The sequence below is a fragment of the Aquarana catesbeiana genome, linkage group LG03 (genome assembly GCF_042186555.1).
Source record: "Aquarana catesbeiana isolate 2022-GZ linkage group LG03, ASM4218655v1, whole genome shotgun sequence".
Classification (NCBI taxonomy): Eukaryota; Metazoa; Chordata; class Amphibia; order Anura; family Ranidae; genus Aquarana; species Aquarana catesbeiana.
Window position 1 is genome coordinate 572,002,790 of NC_133326.1, and position 12,342 is coordinate 572,015,131.

General features: G+C 42.9%; 1 long non-coding RNA gene across 1 annotated transcript in view; it reads left to right on the forward strand.

Annotated features, from left to right (window-relative positions):
• LOC141132916 (uncharacterized) overlaps positions 1 to 10,596 on the forward strand; it is a 41,736-nt gene extending 31,140 nt beyond the window's left edge. Inside the window, exon 3 of the long non-coding RNA XR_012242984.1 lies at positions 9,099 to 10,596. This is a non-coding gene — a long non-coding RNA (uncharacterized lncRNA). The remainder of the gene's footprint in view (positions 1 to 9,098) is intronic.
• Positions 10,597 to 12,342: the final 1,746 nt, after the last annotated feature.

Consider the following 12,342-nt stretch of genomic DNA (forward strand, 5'->3'; position numbering starts at 1 on the left):
AGTGCACTAGTAACATCCAGTACACTAGATGATTCATGTGTAGGAACAATAGTAGAATAAAGGCCCCCTTAAGGATAAGCATCCATGGATGGATGCTGGAGTTGGCCGAAAAGCACACAAATGGGCGTAATGATGTCACGCGGCCCCGCCTACTGACGCATTTTGTGACCGTGACTTAATCATAGAAGAGATGCAAGATTCTGTTGAAGTCTATTGGAGCACTGCTGTCAAGAGAGATCATCGTTTATACATCTCACTTGAGGACCTATGCACAAAAGGACATTTATTGTGATTTTGTATTCACTTCTTTTTTAAATAATTCACATATATTTGAGGATAATTTTTTTTTCAGTCTGTACAGGTATGTACACATTTTCACTATATATTTTTTTATGTGGCGATTATTATTATTGATTGTTTTATTCATGTTATTGTAGCACGGATGTGGTTGCACTGCACATTCTTTGACATTTTTTTTTTTATATAGTAGGTCTTGTTCACATGAGTAGCTATTACCATCACCCCTCTAAATAGCGATCTGCAGTAGATTGCTTTATAGAGAGCGGCATGATATGTTGGGCGATATGTCCGCTCCTCACTGCTTGTTTTAACCCTCAAAATGCAGACTCCACGTATATTACCACGTATGTTGCAGTTATGGCATGGCTCTGCATAGGTCATATTTGGCAGTGGTAACGTCCACCAAATGTGACATGGCGTTTCATTTTTGCCATAGCATGTGTACGTACCTGGGGGGCTGCAATTCTGTTTTTAGGTAGGTCAATCGGGGGTAAAACCGAGGGTCAACCACCTGCTTTTACTGTCCCTGGACAGGCTCTAAAGGAAGGCTAGAACCCTGTAACCTATTTATTGCTGTCTCTGTCCGTATTGTAGATTTGCCTTCACGTCCCCTCTGGTGAAACCATTGTCACTGGGAAAATAAATGAGAGGAGTTCTCTCTGTAGACTACAGCTATCTGACTTTGCAGACTTGCCTTCTCCTGTCCCAGACTGTCTCTAGATCCCCCTAGTGCTGGGCTTGGATTTCTGACATTACACTTCTGAGAATAGAGGAAAGTACTGTGGGAACTGTAGTCTTCTGAGCAGACATCACTGAACTGCAGAACTGACTATGGACTACACCTCCCAGATTGGTGAGAGGGCATTTGCCCAAAACAAATTCAGTTACCAGCCATTAATATCACACTCAGAACACTATGCACAAACACCTTTTATCTGAATTGCCTAAAGGATTGCTATAAGTCAGAACCAGCTGCTTTGCCTTGATTGCCATCACTGTGTCACATTAAGGAATTCTTGTTTTCTTTGAGCTCCAACTGCCGGTGAAGATAATCGCAAGGCCTTGCACTTTGAATATTGCTATTTATTACTATTAAAGGGAAAACTTCAATGGTGTTAACAACCAATAGCCTTCTTAAGGAATCCAGTTACTACTGTTTGTTATTGTGTACTTTGCTATCATTTACTTGTCACTGCCAACTGTTATTTGACTGTTTTAAGAACTATTTCAACCTAGTCTTGGCTGTCTATCCAGGACTTGGCCAACTAATACCCCTTTAAGTCTCTCCTTGATTGAGTAAAATCTGAAAGAGCTAAAACATTCTGCCTTGTGTCAGTGTGTTATTTAAAGGTATACACAACATGTCTGAACCTAAAGTGTCAGAAGGGCTGGAAAGTCCACAGGGTCAAGGCTGCACAGAAGAACAAGCAATTACAAGGACCCCCCTAGGGGGCAGTGCTACATCTCTAACATAGCTCAAATAGCAGTAAAAACCTAACAGGGGGTCCAACCCTTCTCAACCCTGCACAAAACTAAAATAAAAATGTTCTGCTGGACAGGGCCGCTGTTAGAAATCACAGGGCACCATAAAGCCTACATGATAGTCCCCCCCCAGTCAAGAGTGACTGAGGAAATAGATTTATCAGTTCCTTCCTCTACAGCCTCAGCTGCACAGATGAATGAATAGGAAGCGCCCTGAGTCTTCCTGCTTATTTACAAACTGAAGCATAGTAAACACAGTTTGCTATGCCTCAGTGATGAATTGACACAGGAGTGATTGCTACCAATTGCTCAGTGTGTTCTTTCAGGAAAGGAAGGGGCCAGTAAATGTGTGCCCGCAGCGGAGAGGTGGGAAGCCAGCGCACTTCAGGGGAAAGGAGCACACGGGGGGGCGGACAGCAGATGGAAGGGGTGCATGTGCTAGAACCAATCCCCTTGCAGCACAGCCAGAGGAAGAGAGAGGAGGAGAAGCTGGCAGGGCTACAGTGGGAGACAGAAGAGGATCGGTGTCTGCATTAAGACAGTACAGCTGACCCTCCTGCTCAGCAGGTGCCTTGGCCCCCTTTTTGAACTGATAAGGCCCGGGACCAGGACAGGAGGGCTGACTGAACTGCCTTATCAGCGGCCCTGCCGCTGGACACAAGAGCAGACATACTATTTGGAAAGACTACACAACTGCACAAGGCCCCTTTAACCACTTGAGCCCCGGACCATTATGCTGCCTAAGGACCAGAGGTCTTTTTCCAATTTGGCACTGCGTCGTTTTAACTGCTAATTGCGCGGTCATGCAATGCTGTACCCAAACGAAATTTGCGTCCTTTTCTTCCCACAAATAGAGCTTTCTTTTGATGGTATTTGATCACCTCTGCGGTTTTTATTTTTTGCGCTATAAACGGAAAAAGACCGAAAATTTTGAAAAAAAATGATATTTTCTACTTTTTGTTATAAAAAAAATCCAATAAACTAAATTTTAGTCATACATTTAGGCCAAAATGTATTCGGCCACATGTCTTTGGTAAAAAAAATGTCAATAAGCGTATATTTATTGGTTTGCGCAAAAGTTATAGCGTCTACAAACTAGGGTACATTTTCTGGAATTTACACAGCTTTTAGTTTATGACTGCCTATGTCATTTCTTGAGGTGCTAAAATGGCAGGGCAGTACAACCCCCCCCCCCCCCAAATGACCCCATTTTGGAAAGTAGACACCCCAAGGAAATTGCTGAGAGGCATGTTGAACCCATTGAATATTTATTTTTTTTGTCCCAAGTGATTGAAAAATGACAAAAAAAAAAAAAAATATTTACAAAAAGTCGTCACTAAATGATATATTGCTCACACAGGCCATGGGCCTATGTGGAATTGCACCCCAAAATACATTTAGCTGCTTCTCCTGAGTATGGGGATACCACATGTGTGGGACTTTTTGGGAGCCTAGCCGCGTACGGGGCCCCGAAAACCAATCACCGCCTTCAGGATTTCTAAGGGTGTAAATTTTTGCTTTCACTCTTCACTGCCTATCACAGTTTCGGAGGCCATGGAATGCCCAGGTGGCACAAAACCCCCCAAAATGACCCCATTTTGGAAAGTAGACACCCCAAGCTATTTGCTGAGAGGCATATTGAGTCCATGGAATATTTTATATTTTGACACAAGTTGCGGGAAAGTGACACTTTTTTTTTTTTTTTTTTTTTTTCATAAAGTTGTCACTAAATGATATATTGCTCACACAGGCCATGGGCATATGTGGAATTGCACCCCAAAATACATTTAGCTGCTTCTCCTGAGTATGGGGATACCACATGTGTGGGACTTTTTGGGAGCCTAGCCGCGTACTGGACCCCGAAAACCAATCACTGCCTTCCGGATTTCTAAGGGTGAAAATTTTTGATTTCACTCTTTACTGCCTATCACAGTTTCGGAGGCCATGGAATGCCCAGGTGGCACAAAACCCCCCCAAATGACCCCATTTTGGAAAGTAGACACCCCAAGCTATTTGCTGAAAGGCATGGTGAGTATTTTGCAGCTCTCATTTGTTTTTGAAAATGAAGAAAGACAAGAAAAAACATTTTTTTTTTTTCTTTTTTCAATTTTCAAAACTTTGTGACAAAAAGTGAGGTCTGCAAAATACTCACTATACCTCTCAGCAAATAGCTTGGGGTGTCTACTTTCCAAAATGGGGTCATTTGGGGGGGTTTTGTGCCACCTGGGCATTCCATGGCCTCCGAAACTGTGATAGGCAGTGAAGAGTGAAATCAAAAATTCACGCCCTTAGAAAGCCTGAAGGCGGTGCTTGGTTTTCGGGGTCCCGTACGCGGCTAGGCTCCCAAAAAGTCTCACACATGTGGTATCCCCGTACTCAGGAGAAGCAGCAGAATGTATTTTGGGGTGTAATTTCACATATTTCCATGGCATGTTTGAGCAATATATCATTTAGTGACAACTTTGTGCAAAAAAAAAAAAAAAAAAAAAAAAATTTGTCTCTTTCCCGCAACTTGTGTCGCAATATAAAATATTCCATGGACTCGACATGCCTCTCAGCAAATAGCTTGGGGTGTCTACTTTCCAAAATGGGGTCATTTGGGGGGGTTTTGAACTGTCCTGGCATTTTATGCACAACATTTAGAAGCTTATGTCACACATCACCAACTCTTCTAACCACTTGAAGACAAAGCCCTTTCTGACACTTATTGTTTACATGAAAAAGTTTTTTTTTTTTTGCAAAAAAATTACTTTGAACCCCCAAACATTATATATTTTTTTAAAGCAAATGCCCTACAGATTAAAATGGTGGGTGTTTCATTTTTTTTTTTCACACAGTAATTGCGCAGCGATTTTTCAAACGCATTTTTTGGGGAAAAAACACACTTTTTTTAATTTTAATGCACTAAAACACGCTATATTGCCCAAATGTTTGATGAAATAAAAAAGATGATCTTAGGCCGAGTACATGGATACCAAACATGACATGCTTTAAAATTGCGCACAAACGTGCAGTGGCAACAAAATAAATACATGTTTAAAAGCCTTCAAAAGCCTTTACAGGTTACCACTTTAGATTTACAGAGGAGGTCTACTGGAAAAATTACTGCACTCGATCTGGCCTTCGCGGTGATACCTCACATGCATGGTGCAATTGCTGTTTATGTTTGACGACAGACCGCCGCTTGCGTTCGCCTTAGCGCGAGAGCAGGGGGCGACAGGGGTGTTTTTTTTTTTTTTTTTTTTTTTTTTCTTTATTATTTTTTTGCTTTTTTAATCTTACTTTTAAACTGTTCCTTTCATATTTTTTTTTTTAATCATTTTTATTGTTATCTCGGGGAATGTAAATATCCCCTATGATAGCAATAGGTAGTGACAGGTACTCTTTTTTGAAAAAATTGTGGTCTATTAGACCCTAGATCTCTCCTCTGCCCTCAAAGCATCTGACCACACCAAGATCGGTGTGATAAAATGCTTCCCCAATTTCCCAATGGCGCTATTTACATCCGGCGAAATCTAAGTCATGAAATACTCGTAGCTTCCGGTTTCTTAGGCCATAGAGATGTTTGGAGCCACTCTGGTCTCTGATCAGCTCTATGGTCAGCTGGCTGAATCACCGGCTGCATTCTCAGGTTCCCTGTTGAGACAGGAGAGCCAGAGAAAAACACGGAAGACGGTGGGGGGGGCATTCCCTCCCACGGCTTGTAAAGGCAGTCTAGAGGCTAATTAGCCGCTAGGATTGCTTTTACATGAAAGCCGACCGCTGGCTGAAAAGAATGATACCAAGATGATACCTAAACCTGCAGGCATCATTCTGGTATAACCACTCAAAGTCGTGAATGGCGTACCTGAAGACAAAAAAATGGTTAACAATGGTTAACAATAAAGCACAGTAAAGTGTAAATAATTACACACCTGAAAAACAAACATGATAAAACATAATAACAATAACAATAACAATAAAACATTGCAGAATAGAATACAGTAAAAAAGAGCAGAACAATAGAGAGAGAGAATAGAGAGAGAGAGAACAATAAAACAACAACTATTTTTTTTTATTTCATATTTTTTTTTTTTTTTACACTTTTTTTGTAACTAACTTTTATAACGGTAACCGGTTCCAGGTTCGGGTCTCTCAAAATGCGATGGCATCTTGGGAGACCCTGTGAAAGTGTGCCTAGTCTGTGCAATGCTGTACCCTACGCTAATACTCAACTAGTGAATGGTAGCGTTCAAAACATTCACCAATGCAAGACCAGGATTGTCAGGACAGGAGGGACAATAATAGCGGGTGTCACGCCTATATCCGCGCTCTTACTGCAGACACAACATCTTTTTTGGGGGTTCGTTGGGTAGGGGTACTCGGGAGGACATAAAAATGCCTCTCATACAGCCGACTGCATTTGGTTGGGGATGTGAATGGGGGAAGTACGGGCGCTGCAGAAGCGGTGGGTTCCCAATTAGGATTGGCGAATGCAGCAGGAAGGGCATTATGGGCACGACGGGCCTGTGTTTGTCTTTTTGGTGGCAGCGGGACACTACTTGTGCTTGCCACCTCACCAGCTTCAACTGCACTTATGGGACTCGCCACGTCACCAAGTGTTACTGCAGTGCTGGTTTGACTACGACCGGGGTGTACTAGGCCGCTGGCGCTTGCCAGTTCACCAAAACGCTACCAAAAAACGTTAGCGATCGCAGGGATCAGGCCTGACTCTGCGAACGCTGCAGTTATGCGTTTAGTGTTTTGTAAGTGTCAGTGATCGATCGATACTGCACTTGGGTGGGCTGGGCCGGGCCGGGCGGAGGGGCAAAACGCAGGTGCTAGCAGGTATCTGGGCTGATCCCGCTAACACTGCGTTTTTGGGAACCCTAAACTGCTGGTGACGCTAGTATAGATCTGATCGGATCAGATATTGATGCGATCAGATACTATACCACTAAGGGAGGTGTACGGTGCGTGCGTGGGTGTTAGCGGTACTGGCGCTAATCTGACGCTGCCTGGGGCTGGTGCTTGCCAGTTCACCAAAACGCTACAAAAAAAACTGTTAGCGATCGCAGGGATCAGGCCTGACTCTGCGAACGTTGCAGTTATGCGTTTAGTGTTTTGTAAGTGTCAGTGATCGATCGATACTGCACTTGGGTGGGCTGGGCTGGGCCGGGCGGAGGGGCAAAACGCAGGTGCTAGCAGGTATCTCTGGGCTGATTCCGCTAACACTGCGTTTTTGGGAACCCTAAACTGCTGGGGACGCTAGTATAGATCTGATCGGATCAGATATTGATCCGTTCAGATACTAAACCACTAAGGGAGGCGTATGCTGCGTGCGTGGGTGTTAGCGGTACTGGCGCTAACCTGACGCCTGGGGCTGGTGCTTGCCAGTTCACCAAAATGCTACCAAAAAAACTGTTAGCGATCGCAGGGATCAGGCCTGACTCTGCGAACGCTGCAGTTATGCGTTTAGTGTTTTGTAAGTGACAGTGATCGATCGATACTGCACTTGGGTGGGCTGGGCGGAGGCACAAAACTCAGGTGCTAGCAGGTATCTGGGCTGATCCCGCTAACACTGCGTTTTTGGGAACCCTAAACTGCTGGGGACGCTAGTATAGATCTGATCGGATCAGATATTGATCCGATCAGATACTATACCACTAAGGGAGGCGTATGCTGCATGCGTGGGTGTTAGCGGTACTGGCGCTAATCTGACGCTGCCTGGGGCGACGCATATCACCGCCGGGCGATCAGGGGGCTAAACCTTTATTAGGTAATAAACGGCGGGTGCCCTGACACTATAAAAAATAAACGAACTAACCAGCGTCATCCGTAACAGTTATACGGTGATCAGTGGTGAAAGGGTTAACTAGGGGGCAATCAAGGGGTTAAAACATTTATTAGATAGTATATGGGGGTCCCTGACGCTATAAAACGCTGACGGCGAACCTAAATATTTACCTCACTAACTAGCGTCACCAGCGACACTAATACAGCGATCAGAAAAATGATCGCTTAGTGACACTGGTGACAGGGGGTGATCAAGGGGTTAAAACTTTATTAGGGGGGGTTAGGGGGGTACCCTAGACCTAAAGGGGGGTAATACTCACTGTCCCAACACTGTAACTGTCACAAACTGACACTATGCAGTAATCAGAAAAAAAAAAAAAAAAAAAACTGCTGGTGTCAGTTTGTGACAGGGGGGGGGGGGTGATTGGGGGGGGATCGGGGGGCGATCGGGGGGGGGGGGATCGGGGTGTTTTGTGTGCCTGGCATGTTCTACTGTGTTGTGTAGTGTTGGTGCACTCACATAGATGTCTTCTCTCCTCGGGCCGGAACGGAAAATACCGACCCGAGGGGAGATGACATCACTTCCTTTGCTGCTGTTTAGCATACAGCAGCAAAGGAGTGTTCTCATTGGCCGGCGGCGATCGCGAGGGGGGGGCCACGAACGGATGGTCTCCCCCTCATCACCGATCGCCGCTGGACAAAAGACGACCGCCTCGGGCACCGGGGGGGGGTCCGATCGGACCCCCCACCCGCGGAAGGCAAATCACGTACCCTGTACGTGATTTTGCCTGTCCGTGCCACTTTGCCGACGTACATCGGCGTGAGGCGGTCGTCAAGTGGTTAATGCCCCGTACACACGGTCGGATTTTCCGACGGAAAATGTGTGATAGGACCTTGTTGTCGGAAATTACGACCGTGTGTAGGCTCCATCACACATTTTATATCGGATTTTCCGACACACAAAGTTTGAGAGCAGGCTATAAAATTTTCTGACAACAAAATCCGTTGTCGGAAATTCCGATCGTGTGTACACAAATCTGACAGACAAAGTGCCACGCATGCTCAGAATAAATAAAGAGATTAAAGCTATTGGCCACTGCCCCGTTTATAGTCCCGACGTACGTGTTCTACGTCACCGCTTTCAGAATGATCGGATTTTCCGACAACTTTGTGTGACCATGTGTATGCAAGACAAGTTTGAGTCAACATTCGTCGGAAAAAATCCTAGGATTTTGTTGTCGGAATGTCCGAACAAAGTCCGACCGTGTGTACGGGGCATAAGAGTTAAGAGCCCATTTATACAAATTGTGGGTCAGTTGACACAGATTTGCACACAACTCACCTCTAATAACTCTCAATTGATACAAAATTATTATTTATGCTTGCCCACTGCCCAGTAGTTAAATGGGCAGCCCAGAGCTGGGTCTCACTCAGAGGGGCTTTTTGACTTTGTCTGCCATTGGCTTGACACTTTAGGTTAGCCTCTTTGTCTCAGTTCAATAAAGACAGCCTCTAAATTCTGTTCTTTCTTTAATATTTAGGGTGTGTCAGAGCATGGCAAGGACTTATGAGACAACGGCGCCATCTTCTGGACTTATGGTGGGAATGATCTATGGCTTAGTGGAGAAAGAAATTAACTATATCTGTTCTGTCTGACCAGAAAACGATATTGTGGGCCATTTTTGGTTTCCAGATTAAATAATTTTCTTTTTACACTCTCATTGAGAGAATAGACATATGTATTTCATAGTATCGAATGAGAGATCCGGAAAGCATTTACCACAAAAGAGTTGCTTAGATTGACATAAAATTATTTTTATTGTAACAAAATAAAAACAGTGTCATAAAACGCTTAATGTTTATGACATTTTAGGGCCTGCAAATGTGCTCGTTGTTACCAGGCCTAGTAGCTTATATACAGCAGGATTTATTTAGAGCACTGCTGCCATCTAGTGGTCATTTGTCATTATTGCTATTTTACATCCCTTTGATATTGAGCCTATTGAATGTCTGTAAAGTGTCCCGCACCAGTAAATTATTATTATTATTATACAGGATTTATATAGTGCTAACAGATTGCACAGTGCTTTACAATATAAAGGGAGACAATACAGCTAAAATACAATTCAATGCAAGAGGGTAAGGAGGGCCCTGCCCCTGCTAGCTTACATTTTAATACTGAAGTAAATGCCATTAACTACTTCAGTTCTTCCACCTGTAAACCCCCTATGGACCAGAACAATTATTACACTTCTGCTATGGTTCTGTTTATTTAGCAATAATTTTGTACATAAGTGTAACTAAAGACAACATTTTTTTTTTTGTACGTTTTGGATAGACTGGAGAAGGATTAGGACACCTGTCTGGTTTTTATTGCTGCCTGTGCCCCCATTAGGGAGATTCATCCTCTCTTTTTGTGCTGTTTACTGTTGTCATGGAAAGTGAAAGTACAGTAAAAGATTTTTGGTTGACATCAGAACACTATTAGAAGGGAAATCTTCCAATGGGGACACTAGTTCTGGTGACCCTGGTGACACACCACCCACTGGAGGAATTTCCTCTCACTTCCTGTTTTGGCTGTGAAGGGAAAGCTCCCCAGTGGGACATAGGTGGCAAAAAAAAAAAAAAAAAAACCTGATGGGGTTATAACTCTCCCTTACTTTATAAAAAATGGCAGAAAACAAGTTCCTCCTTCAGTTACGCTTTAAAGAGGAACTAAACCCCCCTATCCTTTTACAGCCAAGGAAGCTGCCATCTTAGCCTCTGTTTGATCTGCAGTTACCATGGTGCTGCACACGTGATCCCTATAACACCAGCCTACACCAGCCATTTGATGGCATGACAGCTCGTTGAGAGCTAATAAAATCATAGAAATGTTAACAGTTATGAATGTACCGTAACTATTATCAGAAACAGTTAAATTCGTGGGGTTAGTTCTGCTTTAAATTAAAAATGTAATAAATGTGATGCTTTATTTTGGTGATGTTTCTTTTTTTCTACTTTTTTTTTTTTTTGTGTTAGTTAGTTTTACTGTGAATAAAAAGTAATGTATTCTATAATTTGTCCTGCTTTTAAATGACACTAAAATTAATTATGTTTCTGGTACAATGCATGCCAAAATTATATATAAATTACATATTGGCCTTTATGCCACTCTAAAAAAATAATGGGTTAAATAGGATACACATTTTTTTTTTTTGTTTATCTGTTATGTTGCTTCTACTGACATCATAAAGTTCATCCCTTTGATCTGCAGATAAATGTAGCAGAGTAGATACAAAAGTAACAATGTTATATCTCGAGTTTTAACAATGTTTATAGACACTTTGATAGGTCAATTTTTTGACATGTAGCACGCTTGATGTCCACAACTGGTTAACGCCTAACTCCAATGAAATTTTTATCGTTTTTAGCAGAGCGGGGAAGGGTTAGGATCTCTGTTAGGGTTTTACTGCTGTCTGTGTCCCCTTTCTTGGAGATTTCCCTTCACTTCATGTTCTGTTTGACATCCCAACAGGGACACAGAGAATGTTAAACACCTGACATCTAAAGGTTCAAATATATGCTAAGCAATCACTAAACTCATATCTACAATTTAACATATTAAAGTGATTGTAAAGTCTCTGGGGCACTCGAGCCGAGTCACAGCTCCCTATGTCCATTCAGACACAGAGCTGTGGCCCGGCCCCACCCCATCTCTCTCCTCATTGACTGACTGACTTTGATTGACAACAGCGGGAGCCAAAAGTAGGTTTGGTGCTGTCATGCGTCCTGCCGCTCCATGAGGACGTTAACACAACAAAACTAGTAGGGCGGAGGCTGGGATGCTGACACCATCAAGCCTTGTACAGAGATCAGGCTCTCGGGTTTTGAAACACAGCCAGGAGCAGAGTATTTCATTACTGATAACATGTGATTGTTCCCTAGTGTTGGGTTGACACGTAGGAAATGTGAGTGTATTTTTAGAAGTTTTAAATAAATGTAACAAATTTTAAAACAAGATTACACTATGGAAGATTTCTTTTCCTCTTCCCCTTAATTGCCGTTTGTCCAATGCTAGAAAAAAAACTGACAGGTGGAGAGCTTGAAATCAGCAGAGTGGGGAGAGACACAGCATCACGTGATTACAGGCTTGGGATCAGATCATCCACAGGGCTTGGACGAGATAGTAACAGGCTGAGAAGTTGGAGTCCATGAAGATTTGAACAGTTCAAATATTTTATCCTGTGCAATCGCTGGTTTATAAATTTCACAGCCATAGCAGTTGGTGAGTCACTTTAGAACTTTTCTGATGAAAGGAGCATATTAGTTCCCTGCTTTCTTCATTTTTTTTGTTTGAGAACTGTGATTTGGTGTTTAGAAATTTTTTTTGCATGGGTGCTTTTTGGAGAAAATCAAGCATTTTTTGTTTTTTGTCTAAAAAAATGTTTTTTTGATAAATTAATAAGTTTTTTTTCACATATAATCATGGAACACATATGTGTTTGCACAGTTTAAGATAAGGTAGGATGAGAGGGCCTTTAGGAGGAGGGAGAGATTGCACCTTGGTTTGTTGTGGCCAGGCAGGTCACTTTTTGAAGTCTTGTCCTACCTGTCCGTGAAAACGCCCGCACCTAAGATCCTGTAGGGGATAGACCTTAGGTGACTTGTTGCGTCCCCAGTTACAGTGCCTTGCAAAAGCATTCACCCCCTTGGCTTTTTACCTATTGTGTTACATTACAGCCTTTAGTTCAATGTTTTTTTTAATCTGAATTATATATGATGGATCAGAACACAATAGTCTAA